General features: G+C 36.6%; 1 protein-coding gene across 3 annotated transcripts in view; it reads right to left on the minus strand.

Annotated features, from left to right (window-relative positions):
- PTK2 (protein tyrosine kinase 2) overlaps positions 1-13,996 on the minus strand; it is a 773,150-nt gene extending 759,154 nt beyond the window's left edge. The window contains exon 1 of one of the 3 annotated variants that reach the window (XM_053715391.1): positions 13,864-13,996. The gene's annotated coding sequence lies outside the window, so the exon portion shown is untranslated. The remainder of the gene's footprint in view (positions 1-13,863) is intronic. The other 2 variants (XM_053715387.1, XM_053715388.1) reach the window with 2 other exon arrangements.
- Between the last annotated feature and the right edge of the window lie 427 nt (positions 13,997-14,423).

Genomic DNA, 14,423 nt, shown 5'->3' on the forward strand with positions numbered 1-14,423 from the left:
ATCATGAAAGAAAAAATGTGGGTTTAGTGTCCCTTTAAGTTAGAGGGTAGCAGAAACATTTTTTTTTATTTATTTTTTTTGCAGAAAGGGTGGTGGATTCATGGAATAAACTTTAAATAGAGGTGGTAAACACAGGGATTCAAAAATGCCTGGGGCATGCATAAGGCTATCCTAAGAAAGCAGTAACGTAAAATGGGCAGACTTGATGCCGGACATTTTGATTCTTATCTACTGTCAGATTGTATGTTTCTATGTTTCAGTTACTTTCAATGGGTAAAATTATCGAAATCAAGCTCATGACACGGGGAAGTAATTTAGGGACTGTTCCATAAGAAAAGCACTCATAATTTAGTAATACTGAAGGGGAAAAAATCCTCAGTGTCCCCTAATTCCTGCACTGATTTCCAGTGACACAGGATAACCTCACACAGCGAACAGGACTCTCCGATAGGGTTATACAGATCACATGACCAACACTGAACATGGCTCTGTGTGCTCCCTTAGCAAAGCTTCCTACTTCCTTTTCCGCAGACAATGAAAACACACGCCAGCTCACCACTGAAGAATCTAAATAAAGCTCAGCCAAACAAAGACAACCAGGGTAGTCAGCTTTATGTGAACAACCGATATCTATTCTAAGTAGTGTCTATCATTTTCAATTAAAAAAAAACCTTCCCAGGGCGCCCTGTGCATTTGATTTTCTATGAAATGGTTTATTTGTTATACATCAAACTCAAAAGCCAAAAATACTGAGGAACCAAAGGCTTATTCTTAAAGGGATAGTAAAGTCCCAATTAAAGTTTCATGATTTAGATAGGGCATGCCATTATAAACAACTTTCTGATTTACTTTTATCATCAAATTTGCTTGGTTCTCTTTTTATTCTTAGTTGAAAGCTAAACCTAGGTAGGCTCATATGCTCATTTCTAAAAGCCCTTGAAGGCTGCCTCTTTTCTGAATGCATTTGACAGTTTTTCACAGTTAGAGGGTGTTAGTTCATGTGTTTCATATAGATAACGTGCTCATGCAAGTGAAGTATTTAAGAGTCAGCACTAATTGCCTGAAATGCAAGTTTGTCAAAAGATCTGAGGTAAGGAGGCAGTCAGCAGAAGCTTACATATAAGGTAATTACAGAGGTAAAAAGTATATTTCTATAACAATGTTGATTATGCAAAACTGGGGCATGGGTAATAAAGGGATTATCTATTATTATTTTTTTAAATACAATTTTTGGTGTTTACTATCGCTTTAATAGCCAGACAAGGTTATTTGCTTATAAAATATCTAAAAATAGCTGTAACATTTAGGAGAGAAGTAAAATTCTAGCGCCTACCCAGCTTGTGGGTTAAATAGAAAACACTGATCTAAACTGATAAACCAATTTTGATTGCATTCTTCAGACCAGAATTGCCCTATGAATAGAAACAATCATGCATTTATATTGAATAGTAGTTGGCCATATGCACTCTGCCCATCAATGTGGAAGAGGATGTGACATTTTAAAGAATAAATCTTTAGCAGAATATTCTGCCTACCATGCCTAGGTAGTTAAAAACTTTATACCTGGGCTTGACAAAGCCTGAGAGCCAGGGGGTCATGACTTCAAGTCTAACTTTTTGAGTTGTATAGTACAGTATATGTAACCACCTGGTCTGGCTCCTAAATTTGATACAATCATGTGTATATATTTCCGTTTCTAAAATAATTACACTTGTAGATATATAATGGATATTGAGCCCTGAAAGTTCCTACTAACATTAATAATACAGACCTAGGCAAAAATGCAGAAATCAGGGATCCACACCTTCTAAAGCTTAGTTGTGGTACACACACAAATAGGGGTTTTTACATTTTTTTGGCTCCGCAAAATTTGTTCAAATAAATTTGGGAGCTAGAAATATTTTGCCATCCCTAAAATGTGTTTGTGTATGTGTGTGTATATAGTATAATCTTATACATGGGTGTCTTGGGGACTCTAAACCAGAACACCAGGGTCTCATTTTAAGGTGCCAGTGGCTCCCTGATGTCTGGGTTTGTTGAGCCCTGTTTTGCATGATTATATAAATACATTTTACATCAACTGGACTGGTATTTTTTTTTATTTATTTTTTTTATTTGCTACCTTTAATTTTTTTCCACTGGAGAAAAATAAAGAAATTAGAGTCTGTAAAAAACAAAAGCAGATATTAACCAAAAGAGGAAATATAATGCAGAATTAAATATATGGCTTCCCAAACCAGTAAGAGAAAGTGACATCCGTGGCGGGGGATTAAAAAAAAAACAGATATGAAACCCAAATGTATTATTTCATGATTCAGAAAGAGCAGCGACTTTCTAATATACTCCTATTATCAATTTTCCTTTGTTCTCTTGCTATCTTTATTTGAAAAAGCAGGAATATAAGCAAAGGAGTCGGCCCATTTTTGGTTCAGCACCTGGGTAGCGCTTGCTGATTGGTAGCTACATTTAGCCACCAATCAGCAAGCGCTACCCAGATTCTGAATCAAAAATGGGCCGCGTCCTAAGCTTACATTCCTGCTTTTTCAAATAAAGATACCAAGAGTATGAAGAAAAATTAATATGAGTAAATATGAACGTTGTTTAAATGGCATGCTTTATCTGAATCATGGAGGAAAACATTTGGGTTTCATGTTCCTTTAAAGGGACATAATGAAACTTATTGAATGCAGACATTCAAGGCAGTTTAATTACAATTAGATACATGTCTAATACGTGTTCTTGTATAAAGGTTTCAGTTAGAAGTTATCACATGCAGTCGGATGCATATACTGGCAGAGGTTGCATGAGACTTTTTCTGAGCATCCCGAGCAGCACTTTCAGAATGAATGTGAGGAGAATGCACATACACATGGCCTACAGCGGTAACCAGTAGCATGCATCTTACATATTATAGTTATAGCAACAGTCAAGCATATACAATTCAAGTATTTTGCAAAAAAAATTCTAAAAGCATTTATAAAAAAATATTCACAAAATAAAATGCTTTGTCAGTCAACAGATGTGAGCTACCAGGGCAGATAATCATAAGGTTAACAGCAGCAGACCAGATAATATATTGTAATAGCAAAAAAAGTGTTTTTTAAAACGACCATAACAATACATGATAGTTAATTAAAGGGATACTAAACTTATTTTCTTTCATGATTCATATAGAGCATGCAGTTTTAAGCAACTTTCTAATTTACTCCTATTATCAATTTTTCTTTGTTCTCTTGCTATCTTTATTTGTTCTCTTGCCATTTTTGGTTCAGACCCTGGATAGTGCTTGCTGATTGGTGGGTACATTTAGCCACCAATCAGCAAAAAAAAAAAACAAGGTGCTGAACTGAAAACAGGCCGGTTCCTTAGCTTAGATTCCTGCTTTTTTAAATAAAGATAGCAAGAGAACAAAGAAAAATTGATAATAGGAGTAAAATAGAAAGTTGCTTTAAAAGGGACACTGAACCAAATGTTTTCTTTCGTGAGTCAGATAGAGCATGACATTTTAAGCAACTTTCTAATTTACTCCTATTATCAAATTTTCTTAGTTCTCTTGGTATCTTTATTTGAAATGCAAGAATGTAGGTGTAGATTCCGGCCCATTTTTGGTGAACAACCAGGGTTGTCCTTGCCGATTGGTTGATAAATAAATCCACTAATAAATAAGTGCTGTACTGAACCAAAAAAAAAAAAAAAAAACAACTTAGATGCCTTCTTTTTCAATTAAAGATAGCAAGAGAACGAAGAAAAATTGATAACAGGTGGAAATTAGAAAGTTGCTTAAAATTGCATGCTCTATCTGAATCACGAAAGAAAAAATTTGGGTTCAGTGTCCCTTTAAATTGAATGCTCTATCTGAATCGTTAAAGGAAAAATTTGGGTTTAGTACCCCTTTAAATAAAAATATGCAATGCTCATCCATATTTGGTGGTCAATGCCAGTCATGTTCTGTATTAATTAGACTCCTATACATTTCAGCTGACTCCTAGATTTGTAGGAAATTCTCTGTCCACCCTTGACAATAAAAGGGACATTCTACCACAGAAATGCTATTGTTTAAAAAGATAGATAATCCCTTTATTACCCATCCCCCAGTTTTGCATAACCAACACAGTGATATAAATACACTTTTTACCTCTGTGATTACCTTGTATCTAAGCCTCTGCAGACTGCCCCCTTATTTCAGTTCATTTGACAGACTTGCATTTTAGTTAATCAGTGCCCTCTCATAAGTAACTCAATGGGAGCGAGCACAATGTTATCTATATGGCACACATGAACTAACGCCCTCTAGCTATGAGCAACTGTCAAATGCATTGAGATAAGGGGCGGCTTTTAACGTCTGCAATGTGATGCAGTGATATGCTGGGGTTAACAAGTAGACATAGAAAGACAAACAAACAGAGGTCTCCCCCAGTATCTCCTAAGTCTCCATCAGTACACATTTGCCGTTTGAAAAAGAATATTGCTATTATAAAATCAAAGAACTAAAGAACTTGTCCCAGGCTCAGACGCATTAAAGGATATCTTTTGTGATTTAGACAGAGCATACAATTTTATTCGCTTCATTCACATGGTATTCTTTGTTGAAGAGATATCTAGGAAGGTGCAGGTAACATTCTTACAAAACTGCTGCCATATAGTGCTCCAGATATGGGCACTCTCCCGAGCTTACAGCCTAGCTTTTCAACAAAATATACCAAAAGAACAAAGAAAAAACGTGATACTAGAAGTAAATTCGAAAATGTATTAAGATTCCATGCTCTCTCTGAATCATGCAAGAAAACGTTTGTGTCCTGTCCCTTAAATATTTCATCTTTAAAAGTACAGGGCCATGGGGGGGGGCGGCACTTTGGCCCCTGGGCCATAGGTTGGACAGTACTTGTCTAGTACGATTCTTTCTATGACTCTCGAGGTTCAGAAGACTTCAGCACAAGCACTTGTTGGGATTCCTGCTCTAGACAAAATGATACAGCATATCCGTCTGACAGCTCTCGTCCTACTCAAACACTATCCAGAAATAATAATGCTCACAACAAAAAGCATACGAGTGTATGAAACAAATTAGTGTATTGTTAAAGCACATTCAAATGTTTAACAAAACTGATCTGCAAAAAGCATTTTTATGGGAACATAAACATTTATATTGAAATTATACTGGGGGGAAAACATTTATGCAAAAAATACAAAATGAATGCAAAATTAAAAAAGTATTGTTTTCCTCTTTGTAAAATGAGCTTCCCCTCCTCTGCTAGTGGGCTAAACAGGAGCGTTTCACGGGTGTAGCTCTCTAACAGGATATTCTCTAAACATTTTCCCCTGCATTTTGTGCAAATGAAAAGTGAGGAGTTAGGGTAATAATTGTTTTGTATATTTAGACACAGAGGAAAACAAAATGTGTACATGAACATAGAGGACTAAGATACTATAAGCTGAAAACAAATCTGATATGTGTTACCAGTAGTACTTAAAGGGACAGTCAAGTGCAAAAAAAAAACTTTCATGATTCAACTAGGGCATGTAAATTTTAAACAATTTTCCAATTTACTTTTATCACCAATTTTGCTTTGTTCTCTTTGTATTCTTAGTTGAAAGCTAAACCTATGAGGTTAATATGCTAATTTTCTTTCTTAGTTCATGTGTTTCATATAGATAACATTGAGCTCATGCAAGTGAATTTACCGAGGAGTGAGCACTGATTGGCTAAAATGCAAGTCTGTCAAAAGAACTAAAATAAGGGGACAGTCTGCAGATGCTTAGATACAAGGTAATTACAGCGGTAAAAAGTATATTAATATAACTGTGTTGGTTATGCAAAACTGGGGAATGGGTAATTAAGGGATTATCTATCTTTTAAAACAACAACAATTCTGGTGTTGACTGTCCCTTTAAAAGGAACAGAGAAAGTAATTAACCCCTAATCCGCAAATTAAACAAGGCAAATAATTAAAATATTAACCCCTAAACCGCCAACCCCCCACATGGCAATAAACCTAATCAACATATTAACCCCTAAACCGCCAAACCCCCACATCACAATAAACCTAATTAACCCATAAACCACCAACCCCCCACAACGCAAATAACTAATTTAATTACTAAGCCCCCTTATCTAACACCCCCTAAATTAACCCCAATACTAAGTTACAATTAAAATAAAAAATCCCAACATTGATTTAAAAATAAAACCTAATATTAACTTACAAAAAATGTATCTAAAATTACAAAAAATAAAAAAGTCTAAAATTACAGAAAAAAATCAAAATGATCACAAAAAAAAACAAAAACTAATCCCTATGAAAATAAAAAGCCCCTCCAAAATAAACCCCCCCTAATCTAAACTAAACTACCAATAGCCCTTAAAATGCCCTTTTGTAGGGCATTGTCCTAAGTTAAACAGCTCTTTTACATGTAAAAACTACTAAGTCCCTCCTAACAGTAAAACCCCCACCCACTAAACCCCCCAAAATAAAAAAACCTAAAACTACCCATTGCCCCTAAAGGGGCATTTGTATGGGCATTACCCTTAAAGGGGCATTCAGCTTTTTACAGGCCAAAAAACCCTAATCTAAAAAAAAAAAAAAAAGCCACCACAAAAAAAAAAAAAAAAAAAGCCACCACAAAAAAAAAAAAAAAAAAGCCTAAGACTAAGCCCCAAATAGGTACTCACCGTTCCTGAAGTCCTGCGGAGAAGGTCTTCTTCCAGGCGGCACCATCATCTTCTATCTTCATCCAGAGCGAAGGCGGAGCAGAGGTGCGGAGCTGGCTTCCCCGATGCGCGGATCCTCAGCAGCGGCGGTCCAAAGCAGCGTGGATGCTCCTCTTCATGCAATCATTTGCCGCACACTGAAGATTAAATGCAAAATACCCCAAATTTATTGGGGTACCTTGCATTCCTTTTGGCTGAAATTTTGAAATCAACCAACAGGATGAGAGCTACTGAAATCTTATTGGATGATTTGAACAGCCAATAGGATTTCAGTAGCTCTAATCCTATCGGCTGATTTAAAAATTTCAGCCAATAGGAATGCAGGTACCCCAAATTGAATGCGTTACCTTCCATTCAATTTTTAGTGTACAACGGAGATCAGATGAAGAGGAGCCTCCATGCTGTATCCGCGCATCGGGTAAGACCGCTCCACACCACCTTCGCTCCGGGTGAAGATAGAAAATGATGGAGCCGCCTAGAAGACCTTCACCGCCGGAACATTGAGTACCTATTTGGGGCTTAGTCTCTTAGGCTTTTTTTTATTTTTTGAGGTGGCTTTTTTTTTTTTAGATTAGGGTTTTTTGGCCTGTAAAAGAGCGGATTGCCCTTGTAAGGGCAGTAAAAGATCTGAATGCGCTTTTAAGGGCAATGCCCATACAGTTAGACAGTTTTTTTTATTTTGGGGAGGTTGGTTGGGTGGGGGGTTTTACTGTTAGGGGTACTTTTTAATTTTTGTATGTAAAAGAGCTGATTTCTTTCGGGCAATGTCCTACAAAAGGCCCTTTTAAGGGCTATTTGTAGTGTATTGACAGATTGGGGGGATTTTTTTATTTTTATAGGGGTATTAGTTTAGGTTTAATTTTTTTATTTTGGATAGCTTTGTTTATTTTTTTCTGTAATTTTAAATTTTTTTTTTTGTAATATTAGCTTTGGGATTTGTAGTTCTTAAAAAATAGACTGTCCTCTGGGCAGGCTTATTGCCTAGTGGAACATAAAAGTAAATTTGAAATGAGAAAGCATTTGTAAGTGCAGTGTAAGCGTGTAAGGTCTTCCTGTATATAGCTGGTGAGTCATGTGCATAATAAAAGTAATCATAAAACCTGATGAGGAGCATTTATGCACACACAGATATACATTACTCAAAAATTGATCTAATGGAATTTGAAATGCCTCTCTGTGTATTTTAAATTCACTTTTAAGTCAAAGATTACATTAATGTGAAACTATGGAGACAGACAGTATATTTAAGGGACACTGGACCCAATTTTTTTCTTTCGTAATTCAGATAGAGCATAACATTTTAAGAAACTTTCTAATTTACTCCTATTATCAATGTTTCTCCATTCTCTTGCTATCTTTATTTGAAAAACAATGCATCTAAGTTTTTTTGGTTCAGAGCTATGGACAGCACTTTTTATTGGTGGATAAATGTATCCACCAATCAGCAAGAACAACCCAGGTTGTTCACCAAAAATGGGCCAGCATCTAAACTTACATTCTTGCATTTCAAATAAAGATACCAAGAGAATGAATAAAATTTGATAATAGGATTAATTTAGAAAGTTGCTTAAAAGTTCATGCTCTATCTGAATCACGAAAGAAAAAATTTGGGTTCAGTGTCCCTTTAAGGATCTGTGAACACATTTTAAAAAGATAGATAGACAGATAGGCAGACAGACAGGCAGACAGATAGATGCTGGCTCTGAGGATTTATTATGGCTTGATTTTGTCAAATTTCTCTAACACTAACTGTTCTTTTATTATCAGAGGCATATGAATGTAGCCACCAATCAGCAAGCACTACCCAGGTGCTGAACCAAAAATGGGCCGGTAACGGTTCCTAAAGGGACAGTCTACACCAGAATTTTTATTGTTTTAAAAGATAGACAATCCCTTTATTACCCATTTCCCAGTTTTGCATAACCAACACAGTTGTTATAATATACTTTTAACCTCTGTGATTATCCTGTATCTAAGCCTCTGCAAACTGCCCCTTTTTTCAGTTCTTTTGACAGACTTGCAGTCTAGCCAATCAGTGCCTGCTCCCAGATTACTTCACGTGCACGAGCACAGTGTTATCTATGTGAAATATGTGAACTAACACCCTCTAGTGGTGAAAAACTGTTAAAATGCAATCTGAAAGAGGTGGGCTTCAAGGTCTAAGAAATTAGCATATGAACCTCCTAGGTTAAGCTTTCAACTAAGAATACCAAGAGAACAAAGCAAAATTGGTGATAAAAGTAAATTGGAAAATTGTTTAAAATTACATGCTCTATCTGAATCATGAAAGTTTATTTTGGCCTAGACTGTCCCTTAAGCTTTCATTCCTGCTTTTTCAAATTAAGATAGCAAGAGAATGAAGAAAAAATGATAATAGGAGTAAAATAGAAAGTTGCTTAAAATTGCATGCTCTATCTGAATCATGAAAGAAAAAAATGGGTTTACAATACCTTTTCAACTGAATGAATACATTCTCTAGGGCTGAACCCCTACCTGTACCTGCAGCCAACCACACCATTCTTTTTTGCCAAAAACAAAAATAGGCTGAGCCAATCAGAGTCTATAGTGTCCAAAATGTTCTCATCAATAATGTGTGCTTCCAAATGCCTGATACCTCTGGAGAATGCATGTGCAGTGTCTCTCTAGTGAATTTGTAATGTGTCACTTTAAAGAGGCAGTAAACATCTTGTAATTACAAGACATTTCTGTTGAGTTGCTATAGAATAACATATCAGCTAAGTCTAAACATTTTTAAAACAAATTAACATCATTTTTTCTGCAATTATTTTTTAATAGCCTCCATATGCCTTATTTGGAGGAGCCAATCCAGGCTTTAGTCAGCAGACAGCCAGATTAGTCACAGTTATTATATAATGCATTTATTTGCAGTTTTTATCAGTTAAAGTCAGTTAGGGATATATATGTAGTTAGCCTTAAAAAGTCAGCAGGTGCATTTCAAGTTCTGAGTATCAGAATTTGCTCAATTTTCAGAGCTAAATAACATGAAAGGGGACAAAATAAATTATGAAAATGTATTGCAAAGTTGTTTCATTATGCGTAACTAATCATTCTATATAAAGGTCTATGTTTATTGTCCCTTTCATCTCCCTTTAAGCTACTTATGTTGAGATCTCTTCTTCAGATCCCATGTATCCTGCTCACAGCTTTCTCTTCCTTATTCTATACAAGCATTCAGGTTATACACACACTCCCCTCCTGTTTTCTGTTCTAGCTTCTCTTCAAATGGTGTGATTTGGGTCCTACGCCTTAGTTCACTCCTCCTGCTATGTTCATTAAACTTTATGCAATTCCTATCCTAGCGTATTATCTTTACGGTCACATTTGCATTTAAGACCCTAAAACAGCTAACTCTGCCCAATCTGTTTCCCTTCAGTACCTCCTTCTGCGTTTATATTCCACCACTTCCTTGCATGAAGTCATTTCATCTCTGTTGTCAAATTCTGTATTGCAATGACATCACAGCTGAAAGACATCATGATTCTCCTTATAATACACACTCAGTGAAGCACTCAACTAACATTATGGTTGCTAAGATCCTTGCTTGCACCAAACAGTCTGGATAAACTTCTTGTGAAAATACAAGGACTGCCAACCAAATACCCAATAAAAAAGTTCAGAAGTATTTTATAAGTCTCACTCCTTACAGTAACTTTGTATAATAAATAAATGTCACATTTTTTTCAAGAGCTCATCAGTGCATGTTCTGATAGGACTATACATACAATAAATATTAATATACAGGTGGCCCTAGTTTTACAACGGTTCAATTTACACCGTTTCAGAATAACAACCTTTTTTTCCAGTCATGTGACTGCTATTGAAAAGCATTGAGAAGCAATGCATTTATTAAAATAGCCTGTAGGTGGAGCTGTCTGCTTGTGTTGCAGCAAAGCCAAGCAATCTGAAATTAATCAGTTTAACCAGACCTGAGCTATCGAGCAGATTTCAAAGGAACACAATCCTTCTGTCTATAAATAAGTCCAGATTGGAATGCATAGAAAGAACTGTTTGCAGAAAAATGCAAGTGAAGTCTGTGTTGTGTGATTATTTTATTAGGTTTATAATGCTGTTTAGCAAATGTTTTTGTTCATTTAACTTAGTTTAATTAGATATTCTGTGTTGTGTGATTATTTTATTAGGTTTTTAATGCTGCTAGCATTTAAAGTCTTCATTTCAAAGCTTTAAAAATAATGTATTAGGTGTTATGACAATTTTTAAAAGGGGCCTGGAACCTATCTCCCTCACTTCCCATTGACTTACATTATAAACTGGGTTTCAATTTACAACCATTCCTTCTGGAACCTAACCCCGGCGTAAACTGAGGGCTACCTGTAAATTGAGATATATATGGGGTGGAAAAATATCACTATCAGGGGTTAAAAGATACTAGTAAAGTAAAAATGTCTTACTTGTACAGTAACAGGACAAATGGAAATTTCAACCACTGTATAGAAGGAATTCTTCTGAGACCTTGTTTACTTATAAATGTATAGTTAGTCTAATAAAAAAAGTATCATTGATCAATACTCTTGTTATTTTGGAATCTAAATCACTAGACTAACACGGCTACGTGTGTATATATATATATATATATATATATATATATATATATATATATATATATATATATATATATATATATATATATATATATATAAACAAAATATAAATATGTTACATTACATAGTACACAAAGAGAATCAATTGAGATATGCAGGTTGATCATAAAGAAACATACATAAAGAACAAATCAAGATAGATGGTCTAAGAAAGCACATTAAAAGAAAAGACATATGCAGTGGGAACGCTTCAAAGACAATAACAGTACTTTATACGGTCACTGGGAAACAATATTAAAAGTCCTCTCTTTAATCAACAGTTTCAAAACGGTGATTCACTAAAGAATAGAGGGATTAGTGAGCTTTAATGAATCAGCAACATGAAATAAACATTGATGATTCTAGAGAGGATTGTTAGCAAGTTCACTGTCTCTCTAATAGCCTGTATACTAGTGGCTGTTTCTGTTAGACACCTGATGGCTCAGTCTTTTTGTGTCACCACATTCCATCACACACACGGTGAGCTAGATTCACTAAACACCTCTAAGTCACGGGTTATTCTAATGCAGCCTTTTTGTTTAAAAGGGATACAAAACAGATGTTTTTTTTATTTGAATCTAAAAGAAGGTGTATTAAAATATAATATAATGTAATGTATGTTCCTGTACTGGAAAAAAAAAAATAGTTTTTTATGCTTGTCGGACACATCACCCAATAAACCAGTGGGAGTTCTGTTTATCAATCATGAATTTGATCTGAACAGAGAGACTGGAACCAGAAATTGAAGATACTAGACAAGCTGTGAGGTCTGACACATTGTTGATTTTAGGATGTACTTTACTATTTAATTCACTTTAAGGGTCTCTCTTCACATGCAATGCCTCTCAGTGACCGTATAACAGTTTCATACAAAGTGTCTCTTGGTCCCTGTATAACAGTCTCATACAAAGCATCTCTTGGTCCCTGTATAACAGTCTCATACAAAGCGTCTCTTGGTCCCTGTATAACAGTCTCATACAAAGCGTCTCTTGGTCCCTGTATAACAGTCTCATACAAAGCATCTCTTGGTCACTGTATAACAGTCTCATACAAAGTGTCTCTTGGTCCCTGTATAACAGTTTCATACAAAGCATCTCTTGGTCCCTGTATAACAGTCTCATACAAAGCGTCTCTTGGTCCCTGTATAACAGTCTCATACAAAGCATCTCTTGGTCCCTGTATAACAGTCTCATACAAAGTGTCTCTTGGTTCATGTATAACAGTCTCATATAAAGCATCTCTTGGTCACTGTATGACAGTCTCATACAAAGCGTCTCTTGGTCCCTGTATAACAGTCTCATATAAAGCATCTCTTGGTCACTGTATGACAGTCTCATACAAAGCGTCTCTTGGTATCTGTATGACAGTCTCATACAAAGCGTCTCTTGGTATCTGTATAACAGTCTCATATAAAACATCTCTTGGTCCCTGTATAACAGTCTCATACAAAGCATCTCTTGGTCCCTGTATAACAGTCTCATACAAAGCGTCTCTTGGTCCCTGTATAACAGCCTCATACAAAGCGTCTCTTGGTCCCTGAATAACAGTTTCATACAAAGCGTCTCTTGGTCCATGAATAACAGTTTCATACAAAGTGTCTCTTGGTCCCTGTATAACAGTCTCATACAAAGCATCTCTTGGTCCCTGTATAACAGTCTCATACAAAGCGTCTCTTGGTCCCTGTATAACAGTCTCATACAAAGTGTCTCTTGGTTATAACAGTCTCATACAAAGTGTCTCTTGGTTATAACAGTCTCATACAAAGTGTCTCTTGGTTATAACAGTCTCATACAAAGTGTCTCTTGGTTATAACAGTCTCATACAAAGTGTCTCTTGGTTATAACAGTCTCATACAAAGTGTCTCTTGGTTATAACAGTCTCATACAAAGTGTGTCTTGGTTATAACAGTCTCATACAAAGTGTGTCTTGGTTATAACAGTCTCATACAAAGTGTGTCTTGGTTATAACAGTCTCATACAAAGTGTATCTCAGTGTCTGTATTACAATGTGTCACACACAGTGGGGTTGACAATTTCCTTGACACTTAGGAGCCACCTATACAATTACATAGGGGCAGATTTATGTAGAAGCATCCTCAACATTAGGAGCAAGAATTAACATTTTATAAACAATGTCTTCTAGGTTTCCTACAATTGCCAACTCTGGACTAGATTCACTAACAGGCTCTCTAGTACCTAATCAGCCATTCGTTATAGCTCCATCATTTCACTATTCGTCAGTAAAAGGTCTTCTAGCAATACTATAGTAGTATGTGAGACTAGAGAGGATGTTAGTGAATCTAGTCCAGTCAGTGACAGTCTCTGTCAGTGAGCATGTCTCTATCACACATATTAGGAGTATGTCTCTCAGACAGTGCATGTCTCTTTTTCACATATTATTTTGTTGCTCAGGGTCTGCCTCACAGAATCAAATACAAAATGTATTAGGGTTTATATATATTTTGCTACCCTGGGCCCTTTCCCGGTGTAATACAAGCTGTTAACCACATAAAGTTCCGAGCCTGCCGGTCCTCACCTTATGTCCCCGGCTCCGGCCTCTTCCCGAGATTCCCAGTGTTCCCGAGCAGCCGCCTCCTCAGGTACTGTGCCCGCGCCGCGCGCTCCACCAACTCACTGACCCTCAGCGGCGCGCTTCAATAACTCACTCTGACCCTGTCAGCCGTGTGCGCGCAGCTCCTAGTAGCACCCAATGCCTCCGTGCCAGGCTCGCGCTTGCTCCCAATTGGGCTACGCCCCCCGCCGTATTCCAATTCATCCTTCGGTTGCTTCCCTAAAACGTCACACCTTCTTTTCCTTGCTGACCACGCCTCTTTCCATATTTAGCTTGTCCTTTTCCGTCTACCACGCCCCATACAGTATATCACCACGCCCATTTTGTGGGAATCCTTTCCTTCGGGAGATGCATTATGTGATGACGACGCCTCCCAATTGGCACCGCCCACATCCTTTTGTCCCGAAAAACATGGCGGGCCGTGTGACAGCGGAGGCGCTGTTATTTTGCCATGTCTTATTTACACAGTTGTTGAGACTTCCAATCAATTTAGATTATTTTTTAAATGTTTGTTTAAAGCTGAT

This window comes from Bombina bombina, chromosome 5 (genome assembly GCF_027579735.1).
Source record: "Bombina bombina isolate aBomBom1 chromosome 5, aBomBom1.pri, whole genome shotgun sequence".
Taxonomy (NCBI): domain Eukaryota; kingdom Metazoa; phylum Chordata; class Amphibia; order Anura; family Bombinatoridae; genus Bombina; species Bombina bombina.